This window comes from Conger conger, chromosome 12 (assembly GCF_963514075.1).
Source record: "Conger conger chromosome 12, fConCon1.1, whole genome shotgun sequence".
Classification (NCBI taxonomy): domain Eukaryota; kingdom Metazoa; phylum Chordata; class Actinopteri; order Anguilliformes; family Congridae; genus Conger; species Conger conger.
In genome coordinates, this window is record NC_083771.1 from 15,384,403 (window position 1) to 15,404,125 (window position 19,723).

The following is a 19,723-nucleotide window of genomic DNA, read 5'->3' on the forward strand; positions in this document are numbered from 1 at the left end:
AAAACCAGAAAATATATAAATGTTAGCGGTGATGGATTAGTCGAAATGACGGAAACAGGCCACATATATGTAGTTTGGAGTTGTTCTCACATTTAGGAAGGTGAAAACCTGTTGAAGACTCAGGAAACAAAGGCCAGTTCTAACAGGAAAGGGCCTGCAATATAGCAGAGGATGGTTTCGATCCATCGACCTCTGGGTTATGGGCCCAGCACGCTTCCGCTGCGCCACTCTGCTACACTCTTCAGAATGCCAGGAGATTGTAGCAATCCATCCTCCTCTGAATTATGGGGCTATGGGGCTGGTTTGCTATCTGTAAAGCAATTTGCTTTGTCAGTATGTCAAACTTCAAATCCAATTTGTACCATGCATTCAAAACCAGAAAATATATAAATGTTAGCGGTGATGGATTAGTCGAAATGACAAAAACTGGCCGCATATATGTAGTTTGGAGTTGTTCTCACATTTATGAAGGTGAATACCTGACGAAGACTCAAGAAACAAGGGCCAATTCTAACAGCAAGGGACCTGCAATATAGCAGAGGATGGTTTCGATCCATCGACCTCTGGGTTATGGGCCCAGCACGCTTCCGCTGCGCCACTCTGCTCCAGCGGTTCCAATGCTGCATTTCAGTCATCCTACATGTAGTGGGAAAATTTTGTAAAACTGTTGATGTCTTAAATTATTTATTTTTCTGATATAGCATTAACCTAAAAGTCCCATCAAAGTTTTTATCACATTTTCTTCATTCTTTGCCACAGGCACTGCTTATTGGCTACATTTCAGTTACGCTACTCCTCAAAAGAAGATGAAAAAAAGAAACAATGACATGCTTTACATTTTTTGATTAATATGACAACAACTTAGAAAATAGTGCTATTACTTCTTCCATTCTTTTCCCCTGGGTGTGATTAATTTCCTTTTAAGAGACATAAAGCACACTGGGCAAATAAAAGTGTAATGCACCCCAGACGAGACTCGAACCCACAATCCCTGGCTTAGGAGGCCAGTGCCTTATCCATTAGGCCACTGGGGCACCGAAAGGGATGACTTTTTATCCTCACAAGAAAAAGTGATGAAGCAATGCTGTCTAAACAAACTGTCCCTTACCAAGTGTTTGGATGCACCAAAATGGTGGATCCATCATATATTTCAAGGTGATTAAACAAAGCTAAATGCTTAGGTGGGCCAGGAGATTGTAGCAATCCATCATCCTCTGAATGATGGGGATATGGGGTTAGTTTGCGATCTGTAAACAAATTTGCTTTGTTAGTATGTCAAACTTCACATCCAATTTGTAACACGCACTCAAAACCAGAAAATATATAAATGTTAGCGGTGATGGATTAGTCGAAATGACGGAAACAGGCCACATATATGTAGTTTGGAGTTGTTCTCACATTTAGGAAGGTGAAAACCTGTTGAAGACTCAGGAAACAAAGGCCAGTTCTAACAGGAAGGGGCCTGCAATATAGCAGAGGATGGTTTCGATCCATCGACCTCTGGGTTATGGGCCCAGCACGCTTCCGCTGCGCCACTCTGCTATACTCTTCAGAATGCCAGGAGATTGTAGCAATCCATCCTCCTCTGAATTATGGGGCTATGGGGCTGGTTTGCTATCTGTAAAGCAATTTGCTTTGTCAGTATGTCAAACTTCAAATCCAATTTGTACCATGCATTCAAAACCAGAAAATATATAAATGTTAGCGGTGATGGATTAGTCGAAATGACAAAAACAGGCCACATATATGTAGTTTGGAGTTGTTCTCACATTTACGAAGGTGAATACCTGATGAAGACTCAGGAAACAAGGGCCAATTCTAACAGGAAAGGACCTGCAATATAGCAGAGGATGGTTTCGATCCATCGACCTCTGGGTTATGGGCCCAGCACGCTTCCGCTGCGCCACTCTGCTCCTGCGGTTCCCATGCTGCATTTCAGTCATCCTACATGTAGTGGGAAAAGTTTGTAAAACTGTTGATGTCTTAAATTATTTATTTTTCTGATATAGCATTAACCTAAAAGTCCCATGCAAGTTTTTATCACATTTTCTTCATTCTTTGCCACAGGGACTGCTTATTGGCTACATTTCAGTTACGCTTCTCCTCAAAAGAAGATGAAAAAAAGAAACAATGACATGCTTTACATTTTTTGATTAATATGACAACAACTTAGAAATTAGTGCTATTACTTCTTCCATTCTTTTCCCCTGGGTGTGATTAATTTCCTTTTAAGAGACATAAAGCACACCGGGCAAATAAAAGTGTAATGCACCCCAGACGGGACTCGAACCCACAATCCCTGGCTTAGGAGGCCAGTGCCTTATCCATTAGGCCACTGGGGCTCCGAAGCTGGCGACTTTTTATCCTCACAAGAAAAAGTGATGAAGCAATGCTGTCTAAACAAACTGTCCCTTACCATGTGTTTGGATGCACCAAAATGGTGGATCCATCATATATTTCAAGGTGATTAAACAAAGCTAAATGCTTTGGTGGGCCAGGAGATTGTAGCAATCCATCATCCTCTGAATGATGGGGATATGGGGTTAGTTTGCGATCTGTAAACAAATTTGCTTTGTTAGTTTGTCAAACTTCACATCCAATTTGTAACACGCACTCAAAACCAGAAAATATATAAATGTTAGCTGTGATGGATTAGTCGAAATGACGGAAACAGGCCACATATATGTAGTTTGGAGTTGTTTTCACATTTAGGAACGTGAAAACCTGTTGAAGACTCAGGAAACAAGGGCTAATTCTAACAGGAAGGGACCTGCAATATAGCAGAGGATGGTTTCGATCCATCGACCTCCGGGTTATGGGCCCAGCACGCTTCCGCTGGGCCACTCTGCTATATTCTGCAGAATGCCAGGAGATTGTACCAATCCATCCTCCTCTGAATTATGGGGCTGGTTTGCTATCTGTAAAGCAATTTGCTTTGTCAGTATGTCAAACTTCAAATCCAATTTGTACCATGCATTCAAAACCAGAAAATATATAAATGTTAGCGGTGATGGATTAGTCGAAATGAGAAAAACAGGCCACATATATGTAGTTTGGAGTTGTTCTCACATTTATAAAGGTGAATACCTGATGAAGACTCAGGAAACAAGGGCCAATTCTAACAGGAAGGGACCTGCAATATAGCAGAGGATGGTTTCGATCCATCGACCTCTGGGTTATGGGCCTAGCACGCTTCCGCTGCGCCACTCTGCTCCTGCAGTTCCCATGCTGCATTTCAGTCATCCTACATGTAGTGGGAAAATTTTATAACACTGTTGAACTCTTAAATTATTCATTTTTCTGATATAGCATTAACCTAAAAGTCCCATGCAAGTTTTTATCACATTTTCTTCATTCTTTGCCACAGGGACTGCTTATTGGCTACATTTCAGTTACGATTCTCCTCAAAAGAAGATGAAAAAAAGAAACAATGACATGCTTTACATTTTTTGATTAATATGACAACAACTTAGAAATTAGTGCTATTACTTCTTCCATTCTTTTCCCCTGGGTGTGATTAATTTCCTTTTAAGAGACATAAAGCACACTGGGCAAATAAAAGTGTAATGCACCCCAGACGGGACTCGAACCCACAATCCCTGGCTTAGGGGGCCAGTGCCTTATCCATTAGGCCACAGGGGCACCGAAAGGGATGACTTTTTATCCTCACAAGAAAAAGTGATGAAGCAATGCTGTCTAAACAAACTGTCCCTTACCAAGTGTTTGGATGCACCAAAATGGTTTATCCATCATATATTTCAAGGTGATTAAACAAAGCTAAATGCTTAGGTGGGCCAGGAGATTGTAGCAATCCATCATCCTCTGAATGATGGGGATATGGGGTTAGTTTGCGATCTGTAAACAAATTTGCTTTGTTAGTATGTCAAACTTCACATCCAATTTGTAACACGCATTCAAAACAAGAAAATATATAAATGTTAGCGGTGATGGATTAGTCGAAACAACGGAAACAGGCCACATATATGTAGTTTGGAGTTGTTCTCACATTTATAAAGGTGAATACCTGATGAAGACTCAGGAAAAAAGGGCCAATTCTAACAGGAAGGGACCTGCAATATAGCAGAGGATGGTTTCGATCCATCGACCTCTGGGTTAAGGGCCCAGCACGCTTCCGCTGCGCCACTCTGCTACATTCGTCTTAATGCCAGGAGATTGTAGCAATCCATCCTCCTCTGAATTATGGGGCTATGGGGCTGGTTTGCTATCTGTAAAGCAATTTGCTTAGTCAGTTAGCGGTGATGGATTAGTCGAAATGACCAAAACAGGCCACATATATGTAGTTTGGAGTTGTTCTAACATTTATAAAGGTGAATACTTGATGAAGACTCAGGAAACAAGGGCCAATTCTAACAGGAAGGGACCTGCAATATAGCAGAGGATGGTTTCGATCCATCGACCTCTGGGTTATGGGCCCAGCACGCTTCCGCTGCGCCACTCTGCTATATTCTTCTTAATGCCAGGAGATTGTAGCAATCCATCCTCCTCTGAATTATGGGGCTATGGGGCTGGTTTGCTATCTGTAAAGCAATTTGCTTTGTCAGTATGTCAAACTTCAAATCCATTTGTACCATGCATTCAAAACCAGAAAATATATAAATGTTAGCGGTGATGGATTAGTCGAAATGACAAAAACAGGCCACATATATGTAGTTTGGAGTTGTTCTCACATTTATAAAGGTGAATTCCTGATGAAGACTCAGGAAACAAGGGCCAATTCTAACAGGAAGGGACCTGCAATATAGCAGAGGATGGTTTCGAGCCATCGACCTCTGGGTTATGGGCCCAGCACGCTTCCGCTGCGCCACTCTGCTATATTCTTCTTAATGCCAGGAGATTGTAGCAATCCATCCTCCTCTGAATTATGGGGCTATGGGGCTGGTTTGCTATCTGTAAAGCAATTTGCTTTGTCAGTATGTCAAACTTCAAATCCAATTTGTACCATGCATTCAAAACCAGAAAATATATAAATGTTAGCGGTGATGGATTAGTCGAAATGACAAAAACAGGCCACATATATGTAGTTTGGAGTTGTTCTCACATTTACGAAGGTGAATACCTGATGAAGACTAAAGAAACAAGGGCCAATTCTAACAGGAAGGGACCTGCGATATAGCAGAGGATGGTTTCGATCCATCGACCTCTGGGTTATGGGCCCAGCACGCTTCCGCTGCGCCACTCTGCTCCTGCGGTTCCGATGCTGCATTTCAGTCATCCTACATGTAGTGGGAAAATTTTGTAAAACTGTTGATGTCTTAAATTATTTATTTTTCTGATATAGCATTAACCTAAAAGTCCCATGCAAGTTTTTATCACATTTTCTTCATTCTTTGCCACAGGCACTGCTTATTGGCTACATTTCAGTTACGCTACTCCTCAAAAGAAGATGAAAAAAAGAAACAATGACATGCTTTACATTTTTTGATTAATATGACAACAACTTAGAAATTAGTGCTATTACTTCTTCCATTCTTTTCCCCTGGGTGTGATTAATTTCCTTTTAAGAGACATAAAGCACACTGGGCAAATAAAAGTGTAATGCACCCCAGACGGGACTCGAACCCACAATCCCTGGCTTAGGAGGCCAGTGCCTTATCCATTAGGCCACTGGGGCAACGAAGCGGGCGACTTTTTATCCTCACAAGAAAAAGTGATGAAGCAATGCTGTCTAAACAAACTGTCCCTTACCAAGTGTTTGGATGCACCAAAATGGTGGATCCATCAAATATTTCAAGGTGATTAAACAAAGCTAAATGCTTAGGTGGGCCAGGAGATTGTAGCAATCCATCATCCTCTGAATGATGGGGATATGGGGTTAGTTTGCGATCTGTAAACAAATTTGCTTTGTTAGTATGTCAAACTTCACATCCAATTTGTAACACGCACTCAAAACCAGAAAATATATAAATGTTAGCGGTGACGGATTAGTCGAAATGACGGAAACAGGCTACATATATGTAGTTTGGAGTTGTTCTCACATTTAGGAAGGTGAAAACCTGTTGAAGACTCAGGAAACAAAGGCCAGTTCTAAGCGGAAGGGGCCTGCAATATAGCAGGGGATGGTTTCGATCCATCGACCTCTGGGTTATGGGCCCAGCACACTTCCGCTGCGCCAGTCTGCTATATTCTTCAGAAAGCCAGGAGATTGTAGCAATCCATCCTCCTCTGAATTATGGGGCTATGGGGCTGGTTTGCTATCTGTAAAGCAATTTGCTTTGTCAGTATGTCAAACTTCAAATCCAATTTGTACCATGCATTCAAAACCAGAAAATATATAAATGTTAGCGGTGATGGATTAGTCGAAATGACAAAAACTAGCCGCGTTATATGTAGTTTGGAGTTGTTCTCACATTTATAAAGGTGAATACCTGATGAAGACTCAGGAAACAAGGGCCAATTCTAACAGGAAAGGACCTGCAATATAGCAGAGGATGGTTTCGATCCATCGACCTCTGGGTTATGGGCCCAGCACGCTTCCGCTGCGCCACTCTGCTCCTGCGGTTCCCATGCTGCATTTCAGTCATCCTACATGTAGTGGGAAAAGTTTGTAAAACTGTTGATGTCTTAAATTATTTATTTTTCTGATATAGCATTAACCTAAAAGTCCCATGCAAGTTTTTATCACATTTTCTTCATTCTTTGCCACAGGGACTGCTTATTGGCTACATTTCAGTTACGCTTCTCCTCAAAAGAAGATGAAAAAAAGAAACAATGACATGCTTTACATTTTTTGATTAATATGACAACAACTTAGAAATTAGTGCTATTACTTCTTCCATTCTTTTCCCCTGGGTGTGATTAATTTCCTTTTAAGAGACATAAAGCACACCGGGCAAATAAAAGTGTAATGCACCCCAGACGGGACTCGAACCCACAATCCCTGGCTTAGGAGGCCAGTGCCTTATCCATTAGGCCACTGGGGCTCCGAAGCTGGCGACTTTTTATCCTCACAAGAAAAAGTGATGAAGCAATGCTGTCTAAACAAACTGTCCCTTACCATGTGTTTGGATGCACCAAAATGGTGGATCCATCATATATTTCAAGGTGATTAAACAAAGCTAAATGCTTTGGTGGGCCAGGAGATTGTAGCAATCCATCATCCTCTGAATGATGGGGATATGGGGTTAGTTTGCGATCTGTAAACAAATTTGCTTTGTTAGTTTGTCAAACTTCACATCCAATTTGTAACACGCACTCAAAACCAGAAAATATATAAATGTTAGCTGTGATGGATTAGTCGAAATGACGGAAACAGGCCACATATATGTAGTTTGGAGTTGTTTTCACATTTAGGAACGTGAAAACCTGTTGAAGACTCAGGAAACAAGGGCTAATTCTAACAGGAAGGGACCTGCAATATAGCAGAGGATGGTTTCGATCCATCGACCTCCGGGTTATGGGCCCAGCACGCTTCTGCTGGGCCACTCTGCTATATTCTGCAGAATGCCAGGAGATTGTACCAATCCATCCTCCTCTGAATTATGGGGCTGGTTTGCTATCTGTAAAGCAATTTGCTTTGTCAGTATGTCAAACTTCAAATCCAATTTGTACCATGCATTCAAAACCAGAAAATATATAAATGTTAGCGGTGATGGATTAGTCGAAATGAGAAAAACAGGCCACATATATGTAGTTTGGAGTTGTTCTCACATTTATAAAGGTGAATACCTGATGAAGACTCAGGAAACAAGGGCCAATTCTAACAGGAAGGGACCTGCAATATAGCAGAGGATGGTTTCGATCCATCGACCTCTGGGTTATGGGCCTAGCACGCTTCCGCTGCGCCACTCTGCTCCTGCAGTTCCCATGCTGCATTTCAGTCATCCTACATGTAGTGGGAAAATTTTGTAACACTGTTGAACTCTTAAATTATTCATTTTTCTGATATAGCATTAACCTAAAAGTCCCATGCAAGTTTTTATCACATTTTCTTCATTCTTTGCCACAGGGACTGCTTATTGGCTACATTTCAGTTACGATTCTCCTCAAAAGAAGATGAAAAAAAGAAACAATGACATGCTTTACATTTTTTGATTAATATGACAACAACTTAGAAATTAGTGCTATTACTTCTTCCATTCTTTTCCCCTGGGTGTGATTAATTTCCTTTTAAGAGACATAAAGCACACTGGGCAAATAAAAGTGTAATGCACCCCAGACGGGACTCGAACCCACAATCCCTGGCTTAGGGGGCCAGTGCCTTATCCATTAGGCCACAGGGGCACCGAAAGGGATGACTTTTTATCCTCACAAGAAAAAGTGATGAAGCAATGCTGTCTAAACAAACTGTCCCTTACCAAGTGTTTGGATGCACCAAAATGGTTTATCCATCATATATTTCAAGGTGATTAAACAAAGCTAAATGCTTAGGTGGGCCAGGAGATTGTAGCAATCCATCATCCTCTGAATGATGGGGATATGGGGTTAGTTTGCGATCTGTAAACAAATTTGCTTTGTTAGTATGTCAAACTTCACATCCAATTTGTAACACGCATTCAAAACAAGAAAATATATAAATGTTAGCGGTGATGGATTAGTCGAAACAACGGAAACAGGCCACATATATGTAGTTTGGAGTTGTTCTCACATTTATAAAGGTGAATACCTGATGAAGACTCAGGAAAAAAGGGCCAATTCTAACAGGAAGGGACCTGCAATATAGCAGAGGATGGTTTCGATCCATCGACCTCTGGGTTAAGGGCCCAGCACGCTTCCGCTGCGCCACTCTGCTACATTCGTCTTAATGCCAGGAGATTGTAGCAATCCATCCTCCTCTGAATTATGGGGCTATGGGGCTGGTTTGCTATCTGTAAAGCAATTTGCTTAGTCAGTTAGCGGTGATGGATTAGTCGAAATGACCAAAACAGGCCACATATATGTAGTTTGGAGTTGTTCTAACATTTATAAAGGTGAATACTTGATGAAGACTCAGGAAACAAGGGCCAATTCTAACAGGAAGGGACCTGCAATATAGCAGAGGATGGTTTCGATCCATCGACCTCTGGGTTATGGGCCCAGCACGCTTCCGCTGCGCCACTCTGCTATATTCTTCTTAATGCCAGGAGATTGTAGCAATCCATCCTCCTCTGAATTATGGGGCTATGGGGCTGGTTTGCTATCTGTAAAGCAATTTGCTTTGTCAGTATGTCAAACTTCAAATCCATTTGTACCATGCATTCAAAACCAGAAAATATATAAATGTTAGCGGTGATGGATTAGTCGAAATGACAAAAACAGGCCACATATATGTAGTTTGGAGTTGTTCTCACATTTATAAAGGTGAATTCCTGATGAAGACTCAGGAAACAAGGGCCAATTCTAACAGGAAGGGACCTGCAATATAGCAGAGGATGGTTTCGAGCCATCGACCTCTGGGTTATGGGCCCAGCACGCTTCCGCTGCGCCACTCTGCTATATTCTTCTTAATGCCAGGAGATTGTAGCAATCCATCCTCCTCTGAATTATGGGGCTATGGGGCTGGTTTGCTATCTGTAAAGCAATTTGCTTTGTCAGTATGTCAAACTTCAAATCCAATTTGTACCATGCATTCAAAACCAGAAAATATATAAATGTTAGCGGTGATGGATTAGTCGAAATGACAAAAACAGGCCACATATATGTAGTTTGGAGTTGTTCTCACATTTATAAAGGTGAATACTTGATGAAGACTCAGGAAACAAGGGCCAATTCTAACAGGAAGGGACCTGCAATATAGCAGAGGATGGTTTCGATCCATCGACCTCTGGGTTATGGGCCCAGCACGCTTCCGCAGCGCCACTCTGCTATATTCTTCTTAATGCCAGGAGATTGTAGCAATCCATCCTCCTCTGAATTATGGGGCTATGGGGCTGGTTTGCTATCTGTAAAGCAATTTGCTTTGTCAGTATGTCAAACTTCAAATCCAATTTGTACCATGCATTCAAAACCAGAAAATATATAAATGTTAGCGGTGATGGATTAGTCGAAATGACAAAAACAGGCCACATATATGTAGTTTGGAGTTGTTCTCACATTTATAAAGGTGAATACTTGATGAAGACTCAGGAAACAAGGGCCAATTCTAACAGGAAGGGACCTGCAATATAGCAGAGGATGGTTTCGATCCATCGACCTCTGGGTTAAGGGCCCAGCACGCTTCCGCTGCGCCACTCTGCTACATTCGTCTTAATGCCAGGAGATTGTAGCAATCCATCCTCCTCTGAATTATGGGGCTATGGGGCTGGTTTGCTATCTGTAAAGCAATTTGCTTAGTCAGTTAGCGGTGATGGATTAGTCGAAATGACCAAAACAGGCCACATATATGTAGTTTGGAGTTGTTCTAACATTTATAAAGGTGAATACTTGATGAAGACTCAGGAAACAAGGGCCAATTCTAACAGGAAGGGACCTGCAATATAGCAGAGGATGGTTTCGATCCATCGACCTCTGGGTTATGGGCCCAGCACGCTTCCGCTGCGCCACTCTGCTATATTCTTCTTAATGCCAGGAGATTGTAGCAATCCATCCTCCTCTGAATTATGGGGCTATGGGGCTGGTTTGCTATCTGTAAAGCAATTTGCTTTGTCAGTATGTCAAACTTCAAATCCAATTTGTACCATGCATTCAAAACCAGAAAATATATAAATGTTAGCGGTGATGGATTAGTCGAAATGACAAAAACAGGCCACATATATGTAGTTTGGAGTTGTTCTCACATTTATAAAGGTGAATTCCTGATGAAGACTCAGGAAACAAGGGCCAATTCTAACAGGAAGGGACCTGCAATATAGCAGAGGATGGTTTCGAGCCATCGACCTCTGGGTTATGGGCCCAGCACGCTTCCGCTGCGCCACTCTGCTATATTCTTCTTAATGCCAGGAGATTGTAGCAATCCATCCTCCTCTGAATTATGGGGCTATGGGGCTGGTTTGCTATCTGTAAAGCAATTTGCTTTGTCAGTATGTCAAACTTCAAATCCAATTTGTACCATGCATTCAAAACCAGAAAATATATAAATGTTAGCGGTGATGGATTAGTCGAAATGACAAAAACAGGCCACATATATGTAGTTTGGAGTTGTTCTCACATTTATAAAGGTGAATACTTGATGAAGACTCAGGAAACAAGGGCCAATTCTAACAGGAAGGGACCTGCAATATAGCAGAGGATGGTTTCGATCCATCGACCTCTGGGTTATGGGCCCAGCACGCTTCCGCAGCGCCACTCTGCTATATTCTTCTTAATGCCAGGAGATTGTAGCAATCCATCCTCCTCTGAATTATGGGGCTATGGGGCTGGTTTGCTATCTGTAAAGCAATTTGCTTTGTCAGTATGTCAAACTTCAAATCCAATTTGTACCATGCATTCAAAACCAGAAAATATATAAATGTTAGCGGTGATGGATTAGTCGAAATGACAAAAACAGGCCACATATATGTAGTTTGGAGTTGTTCTCACATTTATAAAGGTGAATACTTGATGAAGACTCAGGAAACAAGGGCCAATTCTAACAGGAAGGGACCTGCAATACAGCAGAGGATGGTTTCGATCCATCGACTTCAGGGTTATGGGCCCAGCACGCTTCCGCTGCGGCACTCTGCTATATTCTTCTTAATGCCAGGAGATTGTAGCAATCCATCCTCCTCTGAATTATGGGGCTATGGGGCTGGTTTGCTATCTGTAAAGCAATTTGCTTTGTCAGTATGTCAAACTTCAAATCCAATTTGTACCATGCATTCAAAACCAGAAAATATATAAATGTTAGCGGTGATGGATTAGTCGAAATGACAAAAACAGGCCACATATATGTAGTTTGGAGTTGTTCTCACATTTATAAAGGTGAATACTTGATGAAGACTCAGGAAACAAGGGCCAATTCTAACAGGAAGGGACCTGCAATATAGCAGAGAATGGTTTCGATCCATCGACCTCTGGGTTATGGGCCCAGCACGCTTCCGCTGCGCTACTCTGCTCGTGCGGTTCCCAAGCTGCATTTCAGTCGTCCTACATGTAGTGGGAAAATTTTGTAAAACTGTTCATGTCTTAAATTATTTATTTTTCTGATATAGCATTAACCTAAAAGTCCCATGCAAGTTTTTATCACATTTTCTTCATTCTTTGCCACAGGGACTGCTTATTGGCTACATTTCAGTTACGCTTCTCCTCAAAAGAAGATGAAAAAAAGAAACAATGACATGCTTTACATTTTTTGATTAATATGACAACAACTTAGAAATTTGTGCTATTACTTCTTCCATTCTTTTCCCCTGGGTGTGATTAATTTCCTTTTAAGAGACATAAAGCACACTGGGCAAATAAAAGTGTAATGCACCCCAGACGGGACTCGAACCCACAATCCCTGGCTTAGGAGGCCAGTGCCTTATCCATTAGGCCACTGGGGCACCAAAAGGGATGACTTTTTATCCTCACAAGAAAAAGTGATGAAGCAATGCTGTCTAAACAAACTGTCCCTTACCAAGTGTTTGGATGCACCAAAATGGTGGATCCATCATATATTTCAAGGTGATTAAACAAAGCTAAATGCTTAGGTGGGCCAGGAGATTGTAGCAATCCATCATCCTCTGAATGATGGGGATATGGGGTTAGTTTGCGATCTGTAAACAAATTTGCTTTGTTAGTATGTCAAACTTCACATCCAATTTGTAACACGCACTCAAAACCAGAAAATATAAAAATGATAGCGGTGATGGATTAGTCGAAATGACGGAAACAGGCCACATATACGTAGTTTGGAGTTGTTCTCACATTTAGGAAGGTGAAAACCTGTTGAAGACTCAGGAAACAAAGGCCAGTTCTAACAGGAAGGGGCCTGCAATATAGCAGAGGATGGTTTCGATCCATCGACCTCTGGGTTATGGGCCCAGCACGCTTCCGCAGCGCCACTCTGCTATATTCTTCTTAATGCCAGGAGATTGTAGCAATCCATCCTCCTCTGAATTATGGGGCTATGGGGCTGGTTTGCTATCTGTAAAGCAATTTGCTTTGTCAGTATGTCAAACTTCAAATCCAATTTGTACCATGCATTCAAAACCAGAAAATATATAAATGTTAGCGGTGATGGATTAGTCGAAATGACAAAAACAGGCCACATATATGTAGTTTGGAGTTGTTCTCACATTTATAAAGGTGAATACCTGATGAAGACTCAGGAAAAAAGGGCCAATTCTAACAGGAAGGGACCTGCAATATAGCAGAGGATGGTTTCGATCCATCGACCTCTGGGTTATGGGCCCAGCACGCTTCCGCTGCGCCACTCTGCTACATTCGTCTTAATGCCAGGAGATTGTAGCAATCCATCCTCCTCTGAATTATGGGGCTATGGGGCTGGTTTGCTATCTGTAAAGCAATTTGCTTAGTCAGTTAGCGGTGATGGATTAGTCGAAATGACCAAAACAGGCCACATATATGTAGTTTGGAGTTTTTCTAACATTTATAAAGGTGAATACTTGATGAAGACTCAGGAAACAAGGGCCAATTCTAACAGGAAGGGACCTGCAATATAGCAGAGGATGGTTTCGATCCATCGACCTCTGGGTTATGGGCCCAGCACGCTTCCGCTGCGCCACTCTGCTATATTCTTCTTAATGCCAGGAGATTGTAGCAATCCATCCTCTTCTGAATTATGGGGCTATGGGGCTGGTTTGCTATCTGTAAAGCAATTTGCTTTGTCAGTATGTCAAACTTCAAATCCATTTGTACCATGCATTCAAAACCAGAAAATATATAAATGTTAGCGGTGATGGATTAGTCGAAATGACAAAAACAGGCCACATATATGTAGTTTGGAGTTGTTCTCACATTTATAAAGGTGAATTCCTGATGAAGACTCAGGAAACAAGGGTCAATTCTAACAGGAAGGGACCTGCAATATAGCAGAGGATGGTTTCGATCCATCGACCTCTGGGTTATGGGCCCAGCACGCTTCCGCTGCGCCACTCTGCTATATTCTTCTTAATGCCAGGAGATTGTAGCAATCCATCCTCCTCTGAATTATGGGGCTATGGGGCTGGTTTGCTATCTGTAAAGCAATTTGCTTTGTCAGTATGTCAAACTTCAAATCCAATTTGTACCATGCATTCAAAACCAGAAAATATATAAATGTTAGCGGTGATGGATTAGTCGAAATGACAAAAACAGGCCACATATATGTAGTTTGGAGTTGTTCTCACATTTATAAAGGTGAATACTTGATGAAGACTCAGGAAACAAGGGCCAATTCTAACAGGAAGGGACCTGCAATATAGCAGAGGATGGTTTCGATCCATCGACCTCTGGGTTATGGGCCCAGCACGCTTCCGCTGCGCTACTCTGCTCCTGCGGTGCCCATGCTGCATTTCAGTCATCCTACATGTAGTGGGAAAATTTTGTAAAACTGTTGATGTCTTAAATTATTTATTTTTCTGATATAGCATTAACCTAAAAGTCCCTTGGAAGTTTTTATCACATTTTCTTCATTCTTTGCCACAGGGACTGCTTATTGGCTACATTTCAGTTACGCTTCTCCTCAAAAGAAGATGAAAAAAAGAAACAATGACATGCTTTACATTTTTTGATTAATATGACAACAACTTAGAAATTAGTGCTATTACTTCTTCCATTCTTTTCCCCTGGGTGTGATTAATTTCCTTTTAAGAGACATAAAGCACACTGGGCAAATAAAAGTGTAATGCACCCCAGACGGGACTCGAACCCACAATCCCTGGCTTAGGAGGCCCGTGCCTTATTCATTAGGCCACAGGGGCACCGAAAGGGATGACTTTTTATCCTCACAAGAAAAAGTGATGAAGCAATGCTGTCTAAACAAACTGTCCCTTACCAAGTGTTTGGATGCACCAAAATGGTGGATCCATCATATATTTCAAGGTGATTAAACAAAGCTAAATGCTTAGGTGGGCCAGGAGATTGTAGCAATCCATCCTCCTCTGAATTATGGGGCTATGGGGCTGGTTTGCTTTCTGTAAAGCAATTTGCTTTGTCAGTATGTCAAACTTCAAATCCAATTTGTACCATGCATTCAAAACCAGAAAATATATAAATGTTAGCGGTGATGGATTAGTCGAAATGACAAAAACAGGCCACATATATGTAGTTTGGAGTTGTTCTCACATTTATAAAGGTGAATACCTGATGAAGACTCAGGAAACAAGGACCAATTCTAACAGGAAGGGACCTGCAATATAGCAGAGGATGGTTTCGATCCATCGACCTCTGGGTTATGGGCCCAGCACGCTTCCGCTGCGCCACTCTACTATATTCTTCAGAACGCCAGGAGATTGTAGCAATCCATCCTCCTCTAAATTATGGGGCTATGGGGCTGGTTTGCTATCTGTAAAGCAATTTGCTTGGTCAGTTTGTCAAACTTCAAATCCAATTTGTACAATGCATTCAAAACGAGAAAATATATCAATGTTAGCGGTGATGGATTAGTCGAAATGACAAAAACAGGCCACATATATGTAGTTTGGAGTTGTTCTCACATTTATAAAGGTGAATACCTGATGAAGACTCAGGAAACAAGGGCCAATTCTAACAGGAAGGGACCTGCAATATAGCAGAGGATGGTTTCGATCCCTCGACCTCCGGGTTATGGGCCCAGCACGCTTCCGCTGGGCCACTCTGCTATATTCTTCAGAATGCCAGGAGATTGTACCAATCCATCCTCCACTGAATTATGGGGCTGGTTTGCTATCTGTAAAGCAATTTGCTTTGTCAGTATGTCAAACTTCAAATCCAATTTGTACCATGCATTCAAAACCAGAAAATATATAAATGTTAGCGGTGATGGATTAGTCGAAATGACAAAAACAGGCCACATATGTGTAGTTTGGAGTTGTTCTCACATTTATAAAGGTGTATACCTGATGAAGACTCAGGAAACAAGGGCCAATTCTAACAGGAAGGGACCTGCAATATAGCAGAGGATGGTTTCGATCCATCGACCTCTGGGTTATGTGCCCAGCACGCTTCCGCTGGGCCACTCTGCTTCCTTTTAAGAGACATAAAGAACACTGGGCAAATAAAAGTGTAATACACCCCAGACGGGACTCGAACCCACAATCCCTGGCTTAGGAGGCCAGTGCCTTATCCATTAGGCCACTGGGGCACCGAAGCGGGCGACTTTTTATCTTCACAAGGAAAAGTGATGAAGCAATGCTGTCTAAACAAATTGTCCCTTACCAAGTGTTTGGATGCACCAAAATGGTGGATCCATCAAATATTTCAAGGTGATTAAACGAAGCTAACTGCTTAGGTGGGCCAGGAGATTGTAGCAATCCATCATCCTCTGAATGATGGGGATATGGGGTTAGTTTGCGATCTGTAAACAAATTTCCTTTGTTAGTATGTCAAACTTCACATCCAATTTGTAACACGCACTCAAAACCAGAAAATATATAAATGTTAGCGGTGATGGATTAGTCGAAATGACGGAAACAGGCCACATATATGTAGTTTGGAGTTGTTCTCACATTTAGGAAGGTGAAAACCTGTTGAAGACTCAGGAAACAAAGGCCAGTTCTAAGAGGAAGGGACCTGCAATATAGCAGAGGATGGTTTCTATCCATCGACCTCTGTGTTATGGGCCCAGCACGCTTCCGCTGCGCCACTCTGCTATATTCTTCAGAATGCCAGGAGATTGTAGCAATCCATCCTCCTCTGAATTATGGGGCTATGGGGCTGGTTTGCTATCTGTAAAGCAATTTGCTTTGTCAGTATGTCAAACTTCAAATCCAATTTGTACCATGCATTCAAAACCAGAAAATATATGAATGTTAGCGGTGATGGATTAGTCGAAATGACGGAAACAGGCCACATATATGTAGTTTGGAGTTGTTCTCACATTTATAAAGGTGAATACCTGACGAAGACTCAGGAAACAAGGGCCAGTTCTAAGAGGAAGGGACCTGCAATACAGCAGAAGATGGTTTCGATCCATTGACCTCTGGGTTATGGGCCCAGCACGCTTCCGCTGGGCCACTCTGCTCCTGCGGTTCCAATGCTGCATTTCAGTCATCCTACATGTAGTGGGAAAATTTTGTAAAACTGTTCATGTCTTAAATTATTTATTTTTCTGATATAGCATTAACCTAAAAGTCCCATGCAAGTTTTTATCACATTTTCTTTATTCTTTGCCACAGGGACTGCTTATTGGCTACATTTCAGTTACGCTACTCCTCAAAAGAAGATGAAAAAAAGAAACAATGACATGCTTTACATTTTTTGATTAATATGACAACAACTTAGAAATTAGTGCTATTACTTCTTCCATTCTTTTCCCCTGGGTGTGATTAATTTCCTTTTAAGAGACATAAAGCACACTGGGCAAATAAAAGTGTAATGCACCCCAGACGGGACTCGAACCCACAATCCCTGGCTTAGGAGGCCCGTGCCTTATCCATTAGGCCACAGGGGCACCGAAAGGGATGACTTTTTATCCTCACAAGAAAAAGTAATGAAGCAATGCTGTCTAAACAAACTGTCCCTTACCAAGTGTTTGGATGCACCAAAATGGTGGATCCATCATATATTTCAAGGTGATTAAACAAAGCTGAATGCTTAGGTGGGCCAGGAGATTGTAGCAATCCATCCTCCTCTGAATTATGGGGCTATGGGGCTGGTTTGCTATCTGTAAAGCAATTTGCTTTGTCAGTATGTCAAACTTCACATCCAATTTGTACCATGCATTCAAAACCAGAAAATATATAAATGTTAGCGGTGATGGATTAGTCGAAATGACAAAAACAGGCCACATATATGTAGTTTGGAGTTGTTCTCACATTTATAAAGGTGAATACCTGATGAAGACTCAGGAAACAAGGGCCAATTCTAACAGGAAGGGACCTGCAATATAGCAGAGGATGGTTTCGATCCATCGACCTCTGGGTTATGGGCCCAGCACGCTTCCGCTGCGCCACTCTACTATATTCTTCAGAACGCCAGGAGATTGTAGCAATCCATCCTCCTCTAAATTATGGGGCTATGGGGCTGGTTTGCTATCTGTAAAGCAATTTGCTTGGTCAGTTTGTCAAACTTCAAATCCAATTTGTACCATGCATTCAAAACGAGAAAATATATCAATGTTAGCGGTGATGGATTAGTCGAAATGACAAAAACAGGCCACATATATGTAGTTTGGAGTTGTTCTCACATTTATAAAGGTGAATACCTGATGAAGACTCAGGAAACAAGGGCCAATTCTAACAGGAAGGGACCTGCAATATAGCAGAGGATGGTTTCGATCCCTCGACCTCCGGGTTATGGGCCCAGCACGCTTCCGCTGGGCCACTCTGCTATATTCTTCAGAATGCCAGGAGATTGTACCAATCCATCCTCCACTGAATTATGGGGCTGGTTTGCTATCTGTAAAGCAATTTGCTTTGTCAGTATGTCAAACTTCAAATCCAATTTGTACCATGCATTCAAAACCAGAAAATATATAAATGTTAGCGGTGATGGATTAGTCGAAATGACAAAAACAGGCCACATATGTGTAGTTAGGAGTTGTTCTCACATTTATAAAGGAGAATACCTGATCAAGACTCAGGAAACAAGGGGCAATTCTAACAGGAAAGGACCTGCAATATAGCAGTGGATGGTTTCGATCCATCGACCTCTGGGTTACGGGCGAAGCACCCTTCTGCTGCGCCATTCTGCTCCTGTGAGTCCAATACTGCATTTCAGTCATCCTACATGTAGTGGGAAAATTTTGTAAAACTGTTAATGTCTTAAATTATTTATTTTTCTGATATAGCATTAACCTAAACGTCCATTCAAGTTTTTATCACATTTTCTTCATTCTTTGCCACAGGGACTGCTTATTGGCTACATTTCAGTTACGCTACTCCTCAAAAGAAGATGAAGAAAAGAAACAATGACACGCTTTACATTTTTTGATTAATATGACAACAACTTAGAAATTAGTGCTATTACTTCTTCCATTCTTTTCCCCTGGGTGCGATTATTTTCCTTTTAAGAGACATAAAGCACACTGGGCAAATGAAAGTGTAATGCAACCCAGATGGGACTCGAACCCACAAACCCCGGCTTAGGAGGCCAGTGCCTGATCCATTAGGCCACTGGGGCACCAGGCTCTTGTTGTCCTGACAAGAAAAGGTGATGAAGCAATGCTGTCTAAACAAAATGTCCCTCACCAAGTGTTTGGATGCACCAAAATGTTGGATCCATCATATATTTCAAGGTGATTAAACAAAGCTAAATGCTTAGGTGTGCCAGGAGATTGTAGCAATCCATCATCCTCTGAATGATGGGGATATGGGGTTAGTTTGCGATCTGTAAACCAATTTGCTTTTTCAGTATGTCAAACTTCACATCCAATTTATAACATGCACTCAAAACCAGAAAATATATAAATGTTAGCGGTGATGGATTAGTCGAAATGACAGAAACAGGCCACAAAAATGTAGTTTGGAGTTGTTCTCACATTTAGAAAGGTGAAAACCTGTTGAAGACTCAGGAAACAAAGGCCAGTTCTAACAGGCAGGGACCTGCAATATAGCAGAGGATGGTTTCGATCCAAAGGTATTTTGGCCCCGCTCTACTGTGTTTTGTTACTGTATTCCCCTAATCAGGTGAAGGTGAGGATGCATCGTGGTTGCTGGGAAACCTGCCCGGAGGATGCGGTGGAGATGGATGCATCAACAACTGTTGCGGGGGAGACACTTTGAAGGATGCGCCGACCAGAGGACGT

The 19,723-nt window shown here is 41.8% G+C and overlaps 7 non-coding genes across 7 annotated transcripts; all 7 read right to left on the reverse strand.

Annotated features, from left to right (window-relative positions):
• Positions 1–2,269: 2,269 nt before the first annotated feature.
• Positions 2,270–2,342, reverse strand: trnar-ccu (transfer RNA arginine (anticodon CCU)). The gene has a single exon. It is a non-coding gene; the product is annotated as a tRNA-Arg (tRNA).
• Positions 2,343–3,569: 1,227 nt separating this feature from the next.
• trnar-ccu (transfer RNA arginine (anticodon CCU)) lies at positions 3,570–3,642 on the reverse strand. Its single transcript has one exon. It is a non-coding gene; the product is annotated as a tRNA-Arg (tRNA).
• Positions 3,643–5,559: 1,917 nt separating this feature from the next.
• Positions 5,560–5,632, reverse strand: trnar-ccu (transfer RNA arginine (anticodon CCU)). The gene has a single exon. It is a non-coding gene; the product is annotated as a tRNA-Arg (tRNA).
• A 1,236-nt stretch (positions 5,633–6,868) lies between these two features.
• trnar-ccu (transfer RNA arginine (anticodon CCU)) lies at positions 6,869–6,941 on the reverse strand. The gene has a single exon. It is a non-coding gene; the product is annotated as a tRNA-Arg (tRNA).
• Positions 6,942–8,168: 1,227 nt separating this feature from the next.
• On the reverse strand, positions 8,169–8,241 carry trnar-ccu (transfer RNA arginine (anticodon CCU)). The gene has a single exon. It is a non-coding gene; the product is annotated as a tRNA-Arg (tRNA).
• A 4,084-nt stretch (positions 8,242–12,325) lies between these two features.
• On the reverse strand, positions 12,326–12,398 carry trnar-ccu (transfer RNA arginine (anticodon CCU)). Its single transcript has one exon. It is a non-coding gene; the product is annotated as a tRNA-Arg (tRNA).
• A 3,649-nt stretch (positions 12,399–16,047) lies between these two features.
• trnar-ccu (transfer RNA arginine (anticodon CCU)) lies at positions 16,048–16,120 on the reverse strand. The gene has a single exon. It is a non-coding gene; the product is annotated as a tRNA-Arg (tRNA).
• Between the last annotated feature and the right edge of the window lie 3,603 nt (positions 16,121–19,723).